Here is a 20,014-nt window from a genome sequence, read left to right on the forward strand (position 1 = left end):
CTGCTCGCCGCCGCGCGGAGTGGGGTGCCCCAGCGGCCCGGGGCCTGGGAAGGGTTTAGTTTTGTTGCCGCCCGTCACGTGCCGCGCCGGGCTCTGCCGGGCTGGGAAAGGCGAGCTCCTCGGGGAGACGCGCCCCGGTGGCGTGGGGGTGGGGAGGAGACGGAAAGTTTGCTCGCGCCGCTAACTCGGCCGCCCCGCACCCGGCTGCGGTCGCGCCGCTCTCCCTCCGCGCAGCGCGGCGGGATCGGCCTCGCCCGGACCGAGCCGCGCGCGCGTCCCGGGGCCGCAGGGCTCCCCGAGGCGACCCCAGACCCAGGCCGCGGGGCGTGCGCCGTGGGGCCGCGCGGGCGTCCGGGGGGAGGGGCGGCAGAGGCCGGACGGGGTCGGGTTCGGCGGAGGGACTGGACTCGCCCAGCGCCGCAGCCCTGCGGGGACGGTGCAGGGGCGTGGGGAGGCGGGACGGGGGGCGCGTCTCCGCTGCCGGGATCCGGCCTCCGGGGTGGGGAGACCGGGAGAGGTTTATTCACAGGGTCACTTTCCAGGCAGCTGTGATGTCAGCAAGAAATTGCAAAGAAACCCCACTTTCTGGACCTTCCCAAAAGGCCCACACCTGGGGCTGCCCTGGGCTTGGAGGCGACTCGGTGACCTTGTGCCTAGAGCAGGTTTGGGGGCCACCGGCCAGCCGTGTCCCAGGGTGGACAAGGCTGCCCCCCGCGAAAGCTTTTCCGTGGAAAAGTTGGGGTGAAGGGGGAGAGGGACTGCTTCTCTGGGCGCCTCCAGGCTCCTTCTTTTCCTCTCCCGGACACTTGGAGAGTCCAGTCCTGCCCGTTCAAATTTGGGTGTCGCGCGGTGGCGGCGTGCAGAGGAGGCCGGGCGACTTTGGCCACAAGTGGGAAGCTCTTGCAACCCCCCTCGCCGCCTTCACCGGAGAAGGCTGATCGATTGGCTGCCGCATTAACGCGCCTCTGGACATTAGCGAGAGGAAGTGCAGACTCCAGAGCCCATTACTGGCTTTTAGTCTCTGGAAGCGCACCGCCGAAAGTGCATTTCGCAGGATATTGAATATTCCATTAGGCGTGCCTTCATGCCCGCCTACCTCTTACCCCCTTCCCTCTTCTTAGATCACTTGGTGTCTGAGTTTGGGGCTCTCAGGGGACCCCTCACTTGAGTCCCTCCCCCTTCGCTCTCTGACTTGGAGGCCAGCACTTCTAAAGGGCATGTGTTCTTGTCCAGCGTCCATCCAGGCCGCCCCCACGGCCCCCCACTCTGCCTCTGCACCCCTTCCTTGTCTGTCTCCCCGGTGCATTGATTAGTGTTCCTGTGTGGTGGGGGAGGGGAGCGCCGGAGGCTGGGCAGGGAGGGGTGAGGAGCTGTTAGAAGAGCGCCGGGAGCTGGGAGTGGGCCGGGGAGAAAAACAGGAACCAGCCAGACAGGATTCGCTTCTGGACCGTTGGGCCCGTTCTGAACCGACGTCTAGGGAGACAGTTTTCAGATCCCTGAGGGACACTCCACTTGCACAGGGACACTGCACATGGCACCTTTTGGCCCAGCCCGCCTCGAAAGCCCCTACCCGGCGGAACGATGGCATCCTTCCTGCTGCCAGGCCCAGACTGCAGCCGCCGCCCCTCTCTGGCCTTGCCCTCGGTGGGGAAGCGGCTGCCCCCGGGGCTGGCCTGAGGCCCCGGGGCTGGGCTGAGGCTCCGGCGGCGCGGGGCTGCGCATTCCGCGGCCGCTGCCCTGCCCCTCGCTCGGCAGCTGGAATCAATCTGCCCACCTCCTTAAGGAGCCCCTTCATCAGCGGTCACCCGGCAGCTGCTCGCCTCCGGGGCCGACGGGCCGGCCGGGGCTTTATCGCATTTTTGGAATTTCAGATCCCTGGGTCTGGGCTGTGCCCCTACCGAGGAGCCAGCCGTCCTCCGCGGCACGGGGGCGGTTTCACCAGGCTCTGCAAGGGCCCGGGAGGAAACTCTCCCCACCCTGCGTCCACTCTCACTGGGGAGCTGGCTCTCAGAGGCGCTTTTATTCTCCTGGGCGAGCAAATCTCTCTAGGAATGAGAGGACGGTTTGTAGGCACTGGGAGGAAATGGCTGGTCTGTCCTTTGCACACGTCCTGCTCCCTTTCCTACCACCCCCCGGCCCCCAGCACTTTGGTGTTAGGGGTAGGAGCCTTCAGCCTCTGCGTGGGCAGGCGAAGTAGAGGTCAGCGCACTTTTGTGTCTAAAGAAAGTGGAGCCCTTTTCCTGCTTCCTCTCTGCTCTGATTTACGCTGGGATTGAGGGTAAACTTTTCCCCACTCAGCACTTAGTTTTTTTATACTTTCAAATGGGAGCCTGGGGTGTATTTTCGGCAAGCTGACTCATTAGAGTTTAAAGAATTTTGACAGGTATAATATATGGGGAGAGTAACCATTGGAATCAGGTACTCATCCTAGTCCTTAAAGAGACAATAGCAATTTAATTATTGGTCAGACACTTGAGTCTGGTCAAGGAAGGAGATCATTTAAAAAGTATTTCTGAGAGCCAACCTTTAACAGCAAACAAGAGGCTCTCAAAATAAAGTGTATTTTCTACTCTTCAGATACTTCGATTTGCGGATGAGGTATTTCATCACCTCAGGCACCCTCATGCCATCCTGATGGGCTTGCTGGGGCTGAAGAGACTGCTTTACTGTGAAGCTAATGCTCATTTGCAGTTGCTATAGAATTTGAGTGATAGCTATTCATGAGTTCATTTCAAACTTTCCTAGGACATGCGGTTTTTATACGAACAAGGCACGTACATTGAAAGTACAGGAGTCTGTCTGGTGAGCAGAATGATGAAAGAGCTTTTGCCTCCAAGCACTGTTTTAGAAAATGATGGCAATCTAAAATATTTACATAATAGGTGACAAAAATATCTTAAGCATTTATTGCAGTGAGAGGAAATGGGAGAATTCACTGTTGTAATCAAGTCAGTCCAATTAGCCAGACTTCCACGTGTCCACAGAGGGTATATGGCACAATCTCCATTAGGAATGATCTAAGTATCCAAGGAATGCTTAGATGAAAATTATACTAGGGAAAGGGAAGATCTGAGTGCTCAGCATAAGTATCAAGTGTACAATATGATGATCATGTTCAAAAAGAAAACGTCCGACTTACTGCAGTCCTCATTTTCAGACCCCATAGAAATGCCCAGGAGGGATCAAGTGATTATCTTGGAAAACTGTAGGGTATTTTAGATGATGATGATGATATTTTGAATTTATAAACCACTTTCTGCCAGTTAAGTCCAAGTGTTTCACATAGTTTTCTGTGAACTCTCAATTCCCTGCATGTATAAACCCCACATCAAGAATTACCTAATATCCTGAATTCTTTCTCTGGATTTTTTACACACACCCCTCAATTCCTTATTTTGGCTGCCCATTTGGCTCAGAGGACTGCAAACAGTTGTTGTTGTTTTTAAAGTAGCTTAAGCGCAGGCTGGAATCAATATTAATCTGTAACAGGGACAATAAATTGTATTCCAAAGACGTTTGAGCTATTCTTGTCACAAATCCCTTGATTCTTGATGATGTAAATTCGTCATTTGGAACTGGAACTTCCCTCCACTGGGACATGGATGCTTTGGGATGGATGTCCCAGAAAGCTCATTGCTTTTTGCATCTCTCATTCAATTCAGGTCTGGTTTAACCTTCAGACTAAATCAAGGGATTTGGCCTAATTTTGACATAAGCAACTTCAATGAAATGAGTGAGTACCAGCTGAATTCTGGGCCCACCTTATTAACTGTTCATAGAGAAAATCCACAGTGCTTTGAAATAGCAAGGGTAATAGAGCGAACTGAGTCCTGACGAAGTCACTTGCCTGAGATCTCACAGCCAGGAAATGTGAGAGACAAGTTTCAGACCCAAATCTTGAAGTTTCTAGAGCCCAAGTTCTTTTTTTTTTTTATTATGTTATGTTAATCACCATACATTACATCATTAGTTTTTGATGTAGTGTTCCATGATTCATTGTTTGTGCATAACACCCAGTGCTCCATGCAGAACGTGCCCTCTTTAATACCCATCACCAGGCTAACCCATCCTCCCACCCCCCTCCCCTCTAGAACCCTCAGTTTGTTTTTCAGAGTCCATCATCTCTCATGGTTCATCTCCCCCTCCTTACCCCCCCTTCATTCTTCCCTTCCTGCTATCTTCTTCTTCTTTTTCTCCTTCTTCTTCTTCTTCTTCTCCTTCTCCTTCTCCTTCTCCTTCTTCTTCTTCTTCTTCTTCTTCTTCTTAACATATAATGTATTATTTGTTTCAGAGGTACAGATCTGTGATTCAACAGTCTTGCACACTTCACAGCGCTCACCATAGCACATACCCTCCCCAGTGTCTATCACCCAGCCACCCCATCCCTCCCACCCCCCACCACTCCAGCAACCCTCAGTTTGTTTCCTGAGATTAAGAATTCCTCATATCAGTGAGGTCATATGATACATGTCTTTCTCTGATTGACTTATTTTGCTCAGCATAACACCCTCCAGTTCCATCCACGTCGTTGCAAATGGCAAGATTTCATTCTTTTTGATGGCTGCATAATATTCCATTGTGTGTGTGTGTGTGTGTGTGTGTGTGTGTGTGTGTGTGTGTGTGTATATATATATACACACCACATCTTCTTTATCCATAGAGCCCAAGTTCTAAGCTGCAACACTCTATCACCTTGGAATTGGGCAAGTTCCATCTTAGTTACGGGTGAGTCCTTTCAAACGGAAATCAGTGAACGTCCTAAATTAGAATAGGATCTTTGTTAAAAGAGTCATAGAGCCAGCACTCAACTGACCTCCTGAGAAGTGGCCAACAAGCTCTTGTATCCAGCACACACACTTGGGTGTGCTCATGGCGCTGGGATTTTCTCAGGCGGTCCTGCTCTTGAGATTGTCATATACCAGTCTTTCTCTTTGCTTCCTTCCCACCCTTCTTATGTCCTAGGCGGGGCTGATGAATAGGATGGTTGTGACCATGATCTTGGTTGCCTCCTTTGGACACCATTCATTATATATCCTTTGCCTTTTGCCTTGCAGACCACTCATGCTAATCCCTTTGTCCCTACCAACCCTCCCATTGAAAGGAATCCATTACTAAGTGACAATATATCAATATGTTAACTGGCTATCCTTTCCAGATTAACACAGTAATCGTTTAAGAGCTTCTGGGAGAAGCCATTCATTTAGTTTGCTCAGATGAGTAATATTTATGACAAGAGTTTAAGGGGAGTCAGGCTGAGGAGGACAGGGGAGGGTTTTTTTGCAAGATGGCTTGTCAGCATTCTGGGGACTCACCACATGTCATTGGGAGAGGACAGATTCTGAACGTAAGCACTTCACACCTCCTGTTGGTCAAAGCTGTACCCTGCTTTTGGTGACGAGAAAATGGAGCAAACTATCCCTGAAGTGCCTTTTAAAGGATCGCAGAAATGGGAACCCGGAAGATAGTTCAGGTTTCTTAATTTTGCATCAGGACTAGACTTGGTGAATTGATGTCTTCAACTTATCTGTCTGTACTTCTTATTTAAGACTGATTCACTTTGCTTCGAGATCGGCTCAGGGTCTGGAATCATGTACATTTTCCAGATGTATTTGTAATATACCAGGAATTCTTGCTCCATTTGAATCATTGATCTATGTATAGGTTGAAAGTTCACACTTAATCACGTATTCATTAGAAATTGGACTGACCCTCATGAGACTATTTCCAGCAGACCTGAAAAAACAAACGATGTCCTATCTTCTTCCTCGTTTTCTAAGTGCCCTCTCTCCCTACAGTGTAGGAAAGGCTGAGTGTGCATTGAAACCCTTTCTCTTGATCAGATTTTCAGGTGATTTTGTAGTTTCTCAGAGCATGAATACTTATTTTCATTTGCCATTGAGAATGGGCTTATCAGAGTTCAGGACCCTGTCTTATCTAGGATTCTTGTAGCTCTTGGACGTTACTGTGAGTTTGGAGATAAACCAGGGATAGCATATCCTGTTTCACAAAAGTGAAAGCTCAGAAGTTTGGGAATTGTCAAAAAGGAGTCCTGACCTTGAGTCTACCTTTGTTGGTGCCACACTGTTGGGTCCCTGAAGAGAAAAGGCTATATGTATATGGTTATGTGTGTGTGTGTGTGTGTGTGTGTGTACTTTTACACTTACGGTAGTTCTTATTTTGAAATTCCTCTTAGTTGGTCCAAATCAGTTTTTTGTAGAATGGAACATTTACTTCTTGGGCTGTTATGATAAAATAGATTGTAGCACCTTGCAGTTTGTCAAATTCTTGCGCTTGGTACTGGGCACACAGCCCAAGATTGCTTCCCAGAACCAGTTCAGAGAACCAAGTTTTGTTGCTCCTTGCGGAAGTACACCTTCTCCTTTCAGCCACTGACGATTTTTCACTTCCTTTCCTTTGTTCTTGGGTCTGCCTGTGTTATCTCTCTCTCTTTTGGGTCCCCTTGTTTCTCTGTTCCAGCTTAATATCTGTAACTCCTGCCGGATCAGTTTCATGTGCAAAAATCATAAAACAGCAAACATAGAACAGAGTTCTTGCTCAAAATGCTACTCTAGCCTTTTAAAAACTATCATAACTTCAAACGGTTCAGGTATTATACAATTTGAGTTTCCTGAAGTTTAAAAAAAAATCTATTGTTCATATTGAAATATAAAACACTTTAAAATATTGGCTCTATAAAAAATGGGTATTTCCAGAAAATGTGTATCTTTGAAATAAACTTGTTTTATTATATGAAGATGGATGGTGGATGTAGTCTCCTTATTTTACTTAGTGTTCTTAAACAACAAATGCCTTTTTAAAAACTCTTAACCTTACTCCTCACTGCTCACTAAACATTATTGGGGGATCGCAGACTTCATTGTGCATCATGTTGCTTTTTATTCTGAACACTTCCATATTGTTTCCTATATATGAATATAATAGAAACCCATGCTACCTGGGAAAATAGTGTAGTTTTAAATTCAATCAATATAAAGTTTATGTGGACTAGGAAGTTTTAAAATACTATCTGTAATTTGTCCTGTCCAGTGAACTAGCTGTGTTAGCTGTATGTTTATCTGTTTTTAGTTTAATCCCCAAAGGTTAATCTGTTGATACCGGGAGTTGATTTGAGTTGATTCTGTTATGCGTAGGAGCACATCAGTAGCACTTTGGCCCGCAAGGTGATAACCTGGATGTACTGGTTTCTTCTGAGTGTTTATCTATTAAGTTAATCCGATAAGACGCCTACGGGATGGGGCGCCTGGGTGGCTCAGTCGTTAAGCGTCTGCCTTCAGCTCAGGTCATGATCCCAGGGTTCTGGGATCGAGCCCCACATCGGGCTCCCTGCTCAGAAGGAAGCCTGCTTCTCCCTCTCCTGCTCCCCCTGCTTGTGTTCCCCTCTCTCGCTGTGTCTCTCTCTGTCAAATAAATAAATAAAAATCTTAAAAAAAAAAAAAAAAAGACGCCTACAGGAATTACCTTGTTGGTTGTGATAAAGAGTATCCAACTATAGTTCTTAACTTACTCTTCAGATTTGCTGCTAATTCAAACTGTTCTTCCTTTCTGGTCCAAATTAGAGAGGGTTTCGAAATGTGTTTTAATCCTTTAATGTGTCTTTATTCGAGCACTCTGATCTCAAACGCTGCAATAATAATACTGCTCATAAACCTTACAGGGATCCTGAAAATACTTCTATTTGCCGCTTACAAGTATTTGTAGGTCTGTTTATTCAACTATATGCTACTATTATTGTCTGAGGAGCAAATCTAAAGCCTTTGGGTACATGTTAATATTTTTCTCGATGCCTCTCATTGCCCCTGTGGTATAGATAATGCTAATTTCGTGCATCACATGGCCACGAGGAACTTGGCTACTGATGCCCAAAATTCTCAAAATAGAACATTCTTTTATGTCTTAAGTTGTAAACCCCTGGGTAGAAACCAGGTCTGTCTACAGTAAAAATTTCAACCAAATAAAACCCTCAGCTTCCCGTACCTTTCCCCCCACCCCCTGCTGATTTTTGGAGAAAGGGTAAAAACAGCACGTATCTAGAATGTATCAAAAACAAGCAAGCAGAGCAAAGCAAAACAAAACAAAAACTGAACCTTCTAGAGAATAAAGCCAGTTCCTATTCAGTTCAGTCTCCTCGCAGAGAATAAGACCACTCTGAAATAGTCAATACGGCATCCTATGTCTTCCTCAGGCAGGCTCCAGCTGTGGGGTCCTGACACCCAGGGCTGTGTATTTGATTAGTTGAAGGTTAAAATGAGTCAGTGATGGCTTGAAAGTCAAAATTCGTGAATTACTTGTGTCTTAGGAAATAAGAGCGTTCACAGACATCTCTCGGGAGAGCCTCTTCCTTGCATTCTGCTGGGCTTTCTGGACTGGAGGGATTACAAATATATGGCAGGAAGTTGCACATAATCCACGGGCGGTCATGTCTGTTCACAAGAGAGTGTTGCACATGGGAATGTCACCCGTCTCGTGAGTCACTGCAGAAAAAATGTCTGAGAACTTCTGATCTGAACCATGCCTCTAAAAAATCAAAATCTTGACCCCTGTGACCTTCAAAGCTACTTACTTATAAACAACGGTTGTTAGATTTACTCTGCTCTACTTAGCACATCTACTGCAGAGCACCAAGTCCCCAAGTGTGATGTTCCTGTTCTTGGTGGCACCAGGGATGTTTCTGGGTGGTGCACAAGGGAGTTTATTGTATATGAACAGTCAGGAATTTCACTAAGTGTTTGAGGAAAACATGTAACAAGCCCATCAAAGCCATGCTGTGTGGCTGTTATTGCTCATGATAAGGCTAAGTTTTAAGAAAAAAGTCAAAACCTATTGATGGTGTATAGATGAGTATACCGAAGAGGATGGAGGAGGATTGTTTTAAAGTCACTTTTTTTTTTTTTAAGATTTTATTCATTTATTTGAGAGAGAGAGAGACAGAGTGAGAGAGGGAGCACGAGCAGGGGTGAGGGTCAGAGGGAGAAGCAGACTCCCCGCCGAGCAGGGAGCCCGATGTGGGGCTCAGTCCCAGGACCCTGAGATCATGACCTGAGCCGAAGGCAGATGCTGAATGACTGAGCCACCCAGGCACCCCTTAAAGTCATTTTCAACAGGAATGAAGCAGATTGTTTTCATGCTTGTTCCCTTATTCACCCCGACACTGTTTTGGAAGATTCTACCTACCTGAGTTAACTGTGTGCTCATCTTTGGTGACTCAGTTTCTCCACAAGGGTTAGAGGGGGGACATAGAGCTAGGCAGGAATGGTGGCTTTTATAAAATAAACTTTTGCTCTGATGATAGAGCAGTCTGGGTAAGAATTACTCACTCGGATATATCATCAGAAAAACATCGGATTTCCCCCGAGATTTATGAATTTCTTTGCCATATAACACCGGGCCCACAGGTGACCAGGACAGGCATTTTGTAGCCGGAAAGACCTGATTCTTTCTTTCTTTCTTTCTTTCTTTCTTTTTCTTTCTTTGTAAAAATGCAATTTGTAAACAGTTTGGAAGGGAAAATCTTTTAAAAAAAAGACAAATTTATTTTCCCGTATTTCTGTATTTCATTGATTTGTAGGAAACTAGGTTAATCTAAATGAGGAGAAAGCCTTTTTAAAAGTTGTTACTGTTAAGAGAATGCTTAGTGGAAAAATGAGAAAAATATGACGAGAAAGGAGGGAACGTATAGGCAGGAGAAGAAATTAACACCAGGGCAGGCTTCTTTTAGAGCATAATGCAGACTGTCTCCCCATCTACTAAAGAAAGGGAGTCCTTAAGATCTGGATGTAGGTGCCCTCCAGAAGGGAGAAAAAAGCCCTGCAGGGAGAGGGAAGGAAGGAGAGAGAGGGTGAGATTTCAAAATTGACCACAAGATGGCAGCAGAAGTATAATATTTGGGCAGTTGGGACCACTAGTAGCTGGGAATGGCCTTTGGTTGGCGTTGAAAACATATTCCCAAACATGCAACTTTCTTAATGTCAGCATTCACGTGTTTGGAAAGCGTTATCACTGAATGCATGTAGTATAACCATTTCCCAATAAGTAGTGATTTGGGGGAATGTATTAAAAAAGCCCAAGCGCCGTGTTCTTCTGCAGTGTTTGCCTTTAACAAAAGGGAGGCAAATAGAGTGCTTGGCATGGAGAGGTCTTTGAACATTAATATCGGTCTGAGGGAAATTCCTAAAACCCCTCTGAGACCTCTGGGCTCGGATTTGCCCGAGAGGAGACAACCGAGAGAAATAATGGAAAATTAATAGTAGTAAGAAATACATGTGAGAGGAGACAGAATTGAGATTTTCTACTCCCTTCTCCGCCCGCCCCCAAGAGCTAAAAGACAATTATTATAAGAAAAAGAGCAACTGTTAGAGGAAACTTCTAGTAGCTTCTAATAGGTTGTTTGATTTTCTTGGTACTTCGGTGATTCTAGAATATAATTAAGTAAATCTTACTATGGCCCCTTGCTCGGTGAGGTCCTTCTTAGAAAAACTTTTGAATAATCTAGTTAATGATTACTTATACGCATCTAAATATTTGCAAGAGAAAAACAACGTGTTTTTTTCTTTCTTCCTGGGATGCCCTAAATGTAAACTGCCTGTCAACAATTTTAGGGTAAAAAGGAACTAGTCTGTAGTCTGACCCACCACAAAGGGATAAATTGTGGGTCACCTCTAATGGACTGGACGTTTTTGGATCAATAATCCCTTGGAAAGTGCCATTCAGACTTCCTGTAAGAGGCTGTTTCATTCAGTCTGTGACCCCTGTCCTGTGAAGGCCCCCCAGGGGACCACAAGGGAAGTAGTCTCGCTGATGGCATCCTTTGTGATTTAACACCGAAGAGTCATGTACTCACTTTGGTCTGCCTCAGTAACCAAGGGCCAGTGCCGACATGAAGTGGTACTTTGGGTCAAAAGAAGTCAGTTTTGAATTAATGCGATGACTTGGCCTCTTTAATTGGTTCCTTTGCTCAGATATTGTGTTAGACTGTACTTAGATAAGCTTGCAAGATGGCAAATAGAGAAAATTTAAAACAGCGCACAAATTGATATCCTATGTGACAACCAATTGCCTTTGTAAGACGTGTTTTGAAACTCCGTGGTGCATGTATTTGAAGCTGTCAGCACATAAAACATGCTGTTTGGGGCAAGAATTTATATTTTTTCTAGGCGAGGGAAGAAAATGTTACATAGTGTAGGACCCTGAGAAGGGATGAAGGGTAGATCGAACGTAGGGTGTTCTCTCTGTTCTGTACAGGACCGAAGAAGCAAAGCTAGTCACTGTGAGACACAGGGAGCAGGGGGTAAGTAGTGTTATGTTTTGCTTTCTCTGATCTTCCTGGTTTGTTATCAAAGCAAGACAAATTCCCCAAGTAGAGAGGCAGGGTTTCAGGTAGCCTGCCTTGAATATTTTGGGTTATCCAGCCTCACCGTCTGGCTCAGAACATCACAGGGATGCCCACGGTAGTGGAGACATGCCGTGGACTTGCTGGGCTTTTGATATTAGAGCAATTGGAGAAAGAATATTCGTTCTTTCTCACCATGTTCATACCATGTTCAAATCTGGATACGCTTTTTGATACTTAAGAACGTGCACCACATCTCAGATGTGCTGACTTTCATCTTTTCTTAGGGTGTGTCTACTTCCTTGATTGTTTTGTTTTCTAAGATTTTATTTATTTATTTGAGAGAGAGAGAGGGTGTGCAAGAGGGAGGAGGTGGGGGCAGAGGGAGAGGGAGAAGCAGACTCCCCCGCTGAGCAGGGAGCCCGATGGGGGGGAGGGAGGGCTGCATCCCAGGACCCCAGGATCATGACCTGAGCTGGAGGCAGACGCTAACCCACTGAGCCACCCAGCCATCCCTCCTTGATTGTTTTAATTGCCAAAGTAATGCATGCTGGTTGTCAGTAAAAGACAATATTTAATATTCCCACCCCCCCCCACAACATTCCCCACCTGTCCTCCACAGGCAGCCAGTGTTAACTTTTCTGTATGTTTATGCAAACCTTTATATAGAGAGAACTTTCCTGCCCATTTGGACTTTTTTGTTTCTTGCTGGTTTTTCTAACTGAAGTGGAATTATTCCATAATATTCTTCAGTAAACTGTGGGGTTTTTGTTTGTTTGTTTTTTTGCTTACTAATAGCTCCTAGGGTTCTTTCCAGATCAGTCCGTGTGGGTATTTTTAATGGCCACGCACTATTCCATAGTATCCGTGTATTCCTGCTTATGGATGTGGAGGGTTATTTGTTTTGTCTGTTTGCAGGTATAAACAGTGCTTCCACTAATATTCTCGTACACGTTTTCTCAACTGTCTTTTACTTCTGTAGGGGATTAAATTCCAAAAAGTGAGGGTGCAAGGTTGAAAAAGTTGCTAATTTTCAGTGTGACTTTCTCAGTTTATGTGATTATGCATACACTTTCCATGTCAGATAAATGAGCCCTAGCCCTTTCTAGTAAAAATAAAAGGCATGCTGGTGGCATCGACGCAGTTAATTTTCTACATTAAAGAAAGAAGTTTTGAAAATCAGACATACGACTGTAGCAGTCACGTGTGGACAGTTCTTATTTATTTCTTTTTTATACTCGAGCTGTATTCATGAGAACACGCTCTTTGAGGCATTGTTTACTTTTCAGATTTATAAAGTCCATATTGTGCTTTTGGCTTGATTTTTTTTTTTTCTTCTCTAAAGTGGAAGAAAATTCCCGAATTCCTACAATGTAATTATTTTGCAAGTAAGAAATAAAATTGTTTGCATATATTGCTCTTAAATAATGAGAGTCTCTCTTTAAGGATTATAATGATTTGTTTTTCTTTCATCAAAATACATTTTTGATACATGGAGGATTCTGAAGAACTTGATCCCACTTGGGAAAATAACAAATTCCAAGTCACTCAGCTACATTTTTTTTTTTTTTAAAGGCTAGTAGGAAGATTTGGACATATATGGTATTGGAACTACTCAGTGGAGTTTTCTTTTTATAGAATGGCAACCTCTGGTAGAGTTTTCTTTTCTTTCCTTTTTTTTGATCATTGTTATGATAATGGACTAGATTTATGGAAAGATAGCTTTGTAAATATTTATTTGGGTCCAAGTTCAGACATATTAAAGGTAATCAATCATGAGGTTGAAGCTACAAAGGGAAATACTTTTTGGAGAGTAGGAAGAGCAAATTTCAGAAATTTTAGCTCAGTCTTATAGAGAAATGACCTCAAGATGTGTCATGATAATTAAAACAGTGGGCTTTGGAGTCGTGGACCTGGGATTGAACTCTGGTTCCTCTTGCACACATTGGCCTTGTGATTTTCTTTTCTTTCTTTCTTTTTAATTATTTATTTGACAGAGAGAGACACAGCGAGAGAGGGAACACAAGCAGGGGGAGTGGGAGAGGGAGAAGCAGACTCCCCGCTGAGCAGGGAGCCCGCTGCGGGACTCGATCCCAGGACCCTGAGATCATGACCTGAGCCGAAGGCAGATGCTTAACCAACTGAGCCACTCAGGCGCCCTGGCCTTGTGATTTTCAATGAACTACTTCTCTCTCTGAGCTTTGGTTTCCATGTCCATAAAGTAGGGATCATGATACTTCTCCCCATAGGCTTTGTAGATGGGAGATACTCCGTACCTGTTTGTGGAGTAACAGAAGGCAAGTGCAAAGTGTTAAGTAAACTTGCTAGCCAGTGGGTGGCCAATGCAAAGCTAAAAAGTTGTAGGGATTTTTAAAAACTTCAGTTCTGGTATTAACAATTACAGAACCTCGTGCCTAGGAAGGATTTTAGGAGATAACTTTGTTGTTCATCCCCTTTGATTAACAAAACATTAATGGCAAAAAATCAAGCAAACATCTAAGGTTCAGAAAGATGGTGATTTGCCAAAGACGTGAAGCTTGTCAGTGACAAAGCTGAGATCCTGTCACGCACATCTCTTATTTACCATTGCGGCTCTCCTTAAACCATTTGAAACATCCACAGTGATGAGTGAGAGGTGGGAAACTAGACTTTTATGAACCAAGACACAAGTGGAAAGGAGATGGGTAGAATGTGGTTTCCATGTTTTTAGAAAAATAAAACGTAGATGGATGATCGGGGAGATCAAAGGCAACTGCGTGCCCAGCGCGGCACCCCGCCGGTCCAGAAGCACCTTTGTGTAAGTTTCTTACAGGTCGTGGGTTGGGATGAACCATGGCCAGGGATTGCTCATGAGGGCTGATGAGACAGCAGGGACACGGAGTGCACCAGCTCCCTCGGGCTCTGGGAGAGCCTGGATGCTCTGGGGGAGCTGCTCAGAGTGGAGGTCCTGCACAGCGGGGGCATCCCCACGCCAGGGGTTAGTGACAGAGCTGTCAGACTCCCTTAGCCGGAAGTTCGTTCCCCGGGGGCTTGTCTGTTTCTGCTCTTGTTGCCTTATCATTGTCCCGTGCTCGTGAATGATGATCACTTCCCGTATCCAGTGGAGCTGCAGGTCTGGAGACTTGGGTGGAGAGCCTTTGTAGCTGTTGCAGCAGAGCTGTAGACTTCACCCGACAAGCCCCAAGCCCGGAGGGTACAGGTGCTCTCACTGAGCGTCCCTGTGTCTGCGTCCGTCTCCCGAAATCAACATGAAGCTTACACGTTTGTGTATTCTCAGTGCCCATTGGCAAGTTATAGGCTGGTATGGACTGTGTCTGAACTTGGCAGTTTGGACAAATATTATTCCAGATTTTATTTCAGTGTGATGTGAGGAGGCGTCTGAAGTATGCAGGAGACCCAAAGCCGGGATCTTTCTGTCCTTGCCCACCTGGCATGCAGTGTGCATCCCAGCCTCAGCCTCCTCCATGGCTGCAAATCTCATCGGGCTTGTTGAGAGGATTAAGTGAGCTCAGGCACCTAGTGATGGTTTAGTTAGTGCCCTGTATAGCCCTTCAGTAAGTGTCAGCTCCCATTGTTATTATTCACTTTTTCTGACTTCATTCACCAAGTATATAATGACGTTTGACTCTGGACCCATTCATATTCTTCCATGATTTCTGAATCCATACTTGGTTTTATATTCTGCTTGTTAGAATAGCTCTGACCCAATTTTCGGAGTCATTATCCAAATCAAAAATGGCACTCTGACATGCTATATTTAGGACTTATTTTTCATTCATAGTGTTGTCTCAGTTCTCTTTCTACAGATTTCATGCCCCTCCCCCCGCCCCATCGTATTGGAAACGTGGTACTCTTGCACTGTCTTTGGCTGTGTTACGGCCCCCTCTGCAGTTACCTGCTCTCTGAGTGAATAACCCTGGGGTGTCTCAGATTATACATTGCATAGTCCTCACCTGGGGACTCTTCCTAAAATGCACTTTCTGATTCAACAGGTCTGGGGAGGGGCCAGAGGTTGTGTAGCTGATGCTGATGATGCTGGTCTTTAGATCCTTACGTGGCAGAGGATCAGCCAAAGGTTTTCTCTGGCTCCTTCCTCTTTTCCTTTTTCTTCCTTTTCTTTTTCCATGCAAGTTAAGTTTTTGTACACAAATAAAGGACAATCAGATACACGAATGCAAGCTAATGTGTTCATGATGCATTAACATGGATTACATTATACGATTAACTCCTTACCTGAGAAAGCGTAGAGCTTCTCAGTAAGAAGTACGTATGCACAGCTGTTCATTGTACAGGCTCAGAGTGGAGACTGCACTTGGGTTTAAAGCCCCTAATATCTGGGTCATGTGGCTTAACCTCTTTGAACTTCAGTTTCCTGTTGGCAAAACAGAGATAAGAAGGCCCACCTCAAATGATGCGCAGAAGACCGGTGGTAAGCACGCAGTAAGTGACTCCCATTGTTTTTGTAGTTTGAGTACTAGTGTTCTGGAGACAAAATCACATTTGTCCCCAACTGACAAATATGGTCCAGAAAGAACTTCAGTTCAGAGAAAATGGGAAAGTAAGAAGCACTAATCCAGCATCAGTAAGAGCTTCCTGTGTGCAACGCACTTTATCGGCATGACCCGATCTGCTCTTCTCAGCAACACCGTGTTTCCTCATGGGCTCTGCATAAATGAGGAGACTCGTCCAGACACGTCAAGTGGCTTCTTTGGAGGCTTGCTAGCCCAGGACAGTCTGGCTCTACGGCTAGCAGTGTACTGGATATAGCCACAGCGGGTGCACAGGGAGGAGTACGTGTAAAAGAAAATGGTCCGGTTTGGACCCTTTGACCATTCCGACCATTCCAACACCCAGGGGCCCTTCAACCAAAGTATGTGTAAATCTCTAGTGTAAACCTCTACCTAGTTGTTACAAGAGACTCCTGGGCTCCATCCCAACAGATTCTGACTTCATAGGCTTGGGAAATTGGGGACCAGGACATTTTCCAGACCATCCTGGAGAAACATCTGTAGGTGAATCCTACAAGGATGGGTACTGGTTCCCTTGGGCTGCTGTAACAAATCACAGATTGGGGGGCTTAAAACAATAGAAATTTGCTCTCTCATAGTTTTAGACACTGGAAGCTGGATTCAAGAGTTGGCAGGGCGATACTGTCCCTGAAGACGCTGAGGGAGGATGCTTCCTGTCCCCTTCCTCACCTCTGGCACTTGGTTGTAATTTTTGGCATTCCTTGGCCTGCAGGCATGTCTCTCCAGTCTCTGCCTTTGCTCACATGGCTGTCTTCCCTCTGTGTGTGGACGACAGTTGTTGAAGGTAGGGACCACTCTCACCCAGGACACCTCATCCTGATTACCTCTGCCAAGACCCAGCTTCCAAATAAGGTCATGTTCAGAGGTTCGGGATGGACATATTTTTTTGGGGGGTGCAATATTCAACTCAGTACATGATACCATCTGTTTTTTTTTTTTTTTAATTTTCCTTTAAGTCCAGGATATAAAGCTGTGACTTCTGAAGTTCGCTGAGCCCTGTGGAAAAGAGGTTTTAGATGAGATGAGGGGTGAAGGGCATTCCTAGGTAATGATGCGGGGTTTCACAGAGGTCTTGTCACCTGCCATTTCTGTCTGCCCTCCCTTCCCCCTACCCCTTCTCTTATTTTTCAAAAGACACAGTTGTTGATCGATAGTCCTTTGGTTCAGATGAAAGTATTAGTCTCTTATGGTTCCAGGAAGTGTCATGGATCTCTGGTGGTTTATGGTTCTCTTGTTTTCGCGGTATGGGTTTTATAAAGATTTACGGGGAACCAAAATTGGGCTTAAAATGAGAGGCAACTGGTGATTTTCATTTCTGTAGACTGTAGTTTTCCTACCTGTAATTTTAGGGGGACAGAAAATTTTATGCTGTCATTTCAACACTTCTCTATAATTTTAGTAAATTGTTTCCTTAGGGTTATAAAGAACAAGTGGAGTAAACCTCAAATATGCTTGTTACGGTAAAGAAGTTTTCTTTGGCACATTTATCTAAGCAATGTCAAAATACAAACTAATTTAGGAAAGCTTTAAATGTTTTAGTCAAAATTACACGTCGTAAAACAACAGGGTTATGTTTTGGAAAAAAACTGTTTTTAAGTTGGCATTATTTTATATATTTAAAAGCTGGGTTTAAATAGTTCTCCCACTTTTACCCTAAGCTGAAGTGCACGCACGTATACTTTGTAACCTAGCTAACGAGTTTTCGTTAATGTGTCCTATAATAGGAATTATATTTCTACCACTAAGAATTTAAACTTCCTCTTAAACATTTAAGAAAAGCTCAGGAGACAGTGTGAATTAGCTAGTCTTATTGGTGATTTGGTTTTATATAAAATAAATGATGTAATAAAAGAAGTTCAGGTATCATTTGAAAACATAATTTTAAAATTTATGATAATAGGGTATTTTTTTGTTGGAATATATTTAATCCTCAAACACTCTTCCTCCAAGATACTTCAAGGAATCCAGATTCCTAGGCACGTTTTGGGGTTTCTGGATGATACTGAATATTTAATGATGTACTGTTCAATATGGACTCATTGAGGCCTTTTTGAGAGAAAAATCTATCTGAACACTCATGCTACCGAGACAGAAGTATCTGTTCTCCATTCTTCTCAAGGTTGTATATGTGTTTGTTTTGTTTGCTTCCTGTCCATCTGCCATCTGATTGATTGACTGATTGATTTTTAAAAAATTTTATTTATTTATTGGGAGAGAGAGAGTGAGGAGGGGGCAGAGGGAGAGGGAGAGAGAGAATCTCGAGCAGACTCTATGCTGAGCACAGAACCCGACACAAGGCTTGATCTCATGACCCATGAGATCATGATCTGAGCCAAAATCAAGAGTTGGGCACGTAACCAACTGAGCCAACCAAGCACCCCCTGATTTATATTCATTTTAAGAAAGTTTTTCTCATTGCTGGATGAGCTCAATAATTCAAATGACCATTTCATTTCATAGAAACTTTCCTGGAAATATCCAAGTGCCTTTAGTAGTGGGAAGAGGGGTCAGCAAAGGGTCCCAGCCACTGGAAGAGGTGTTTGGCCCCTGTTTTGTGGAAATTTTCCAGGGCTGTCTTTTGTACTAAGTTATATAAAGGTAGTTGAAAGGGTAGTTGCGGAATTCTATGGAAGAAGTGCAGAAAAGTGAATTCCACTACCCAACACCAGTCATTGGCTTTGTATTAAACAAATTGATCAATTATCTGGGTGAGGATATCAGTGGCATCTTAATCAGATTTGCAGAGGGCAAGATGCTGTATTGGTTGGTAGTTTTATTGGAAAAGAGAATCAAGATCCCAGAAGGCTTTGATGGGCCAGAACAGTGGTTTATAATCCTAATATACCCAATGCTCTCCTTTTTTATGCCAGACATTTCCTAGTGCTCCCAGACTCTTCTGAAATGAAATGTATAGATAATATAATTCATCTGCCCGCATAATAAGTGTGTGTATGAGTACCTAGTATCCTAACAATATTCTAAAGAAGAAACAACAAAAAATAATGCATTATCAAATACTATGTGGTTTAATAGGTGCTTGTATTGCCCACGTTGGAAATGACTAGAGGAAAAGGACTGTGTAGAACATAGAACTTAAGATGGGAAGTGCTTGCTCCTCTTCCTAAAGTCACTTCATAGAACAACTGAGAACATATCTTGGTCCTGGTATATTGTATTGGTCACCCCAACGCCACTAGTGCTATTTCTGTCAAGTGGCTCAGTTTTCTAAAATGGTGAACAACTCTCTGTGAAGTTTCTAGCAAAATAAAGTATCCACTTCCCTTAATTCACATGATGGTTACATTACTGGCAAACATAATGTCATTTAAAGCCATGCAGAAATAAACAATTCGTTTACATGTAAAACAGATTGAGCTTTTAGGCTTAGATGATTATATATGGGTTTTTCTTTTGCGTGAATGGCCAGTGAGAGATTTTAAAGTTGCATGGGTCGTAGAATAATTCTTCAATGTGTGGTATTCTGTGGGTTGTGGGACATGACAATGGAAAAGCACCCCACAAATTCCCAAAGAGTCCACAAGGGGGCAGTACTGCCCCCACTGAGAATCACTGGACGGAGGGTGTTTGTCACCTTGGAACCCTGGATATTTTGGGTGGGATGATGCTTTGTCTTGTGCATGGGGGCGTGGATGCTGGTGGTGCCCTCCTGTGCCTTGTAGAATGTTTGGCAGCCCTGGAGCCTCTACTAGATGCCAGTAGAGACCCCCATCCCTAACTCCAGTTAGGACAACTACTCTACAGATGCTACCTGTTGTCTCCTGGGGGCACAGTCACCCTCAGTTGAGAACACTGAACTGAACAAAAAGAGGTTTAGGGCGCCTGGGTGGCTCAGTCGTTGGGCGTCTGCCTTTGGCTCAGGTCATGGTCCCGGGGTCCTGGGATCGAGCCCCGCATCGGGCTCCCTGCTCGGCGGGAAGCCTGCTTCTCCCTCTCCCACTCCCCCTGCTTGTGTTCCATCTCTCGCTGTGTCTCTCTCTGTCAAATAAATAAAATCTTAAAAAAAAAAAAAAGGTTTAATAGGGAATTAAGGGAAAAACTTTCCCCTTGAAGGAACCGTGAAATAAATTTCATAATTAGAAGTGACCTCATGGAAGCATTTGTGGAATTTTAGTGACTG

The 20,014-nt window shown here is 44.6% G+C and overlaps 1 protein-coding gene across 1 annotated transcript in view; it reads left to right on the forward strand.

The window, feature by feature from the left end:
- PRKG1 (protein kinase cGMP-dependent 1) overlaps positions 1 to 20,014 on the forward strand; it is a 1,234,019-nt gene that overhangs the window by 822 nt on the left and 1,213,183 nt on the right. The gene's annotated exons all lie outside the window — the stretch shown is intronic.

This window comes from Halichoerus grypus, chromosome 7, assembly GCF_964656455.1.
Source record: "Halichoerus grypus chromosome 7, mHalGry1.hap1.1, whole genome shotgun sequence".
Classification (NCBI taxonomy): domain Eukaryota; kingdom Metazoa; phylum Chordata; class Mammalia; order Carnivora; family Phocidae; genus Halichoerus; species Halichoerus grypus.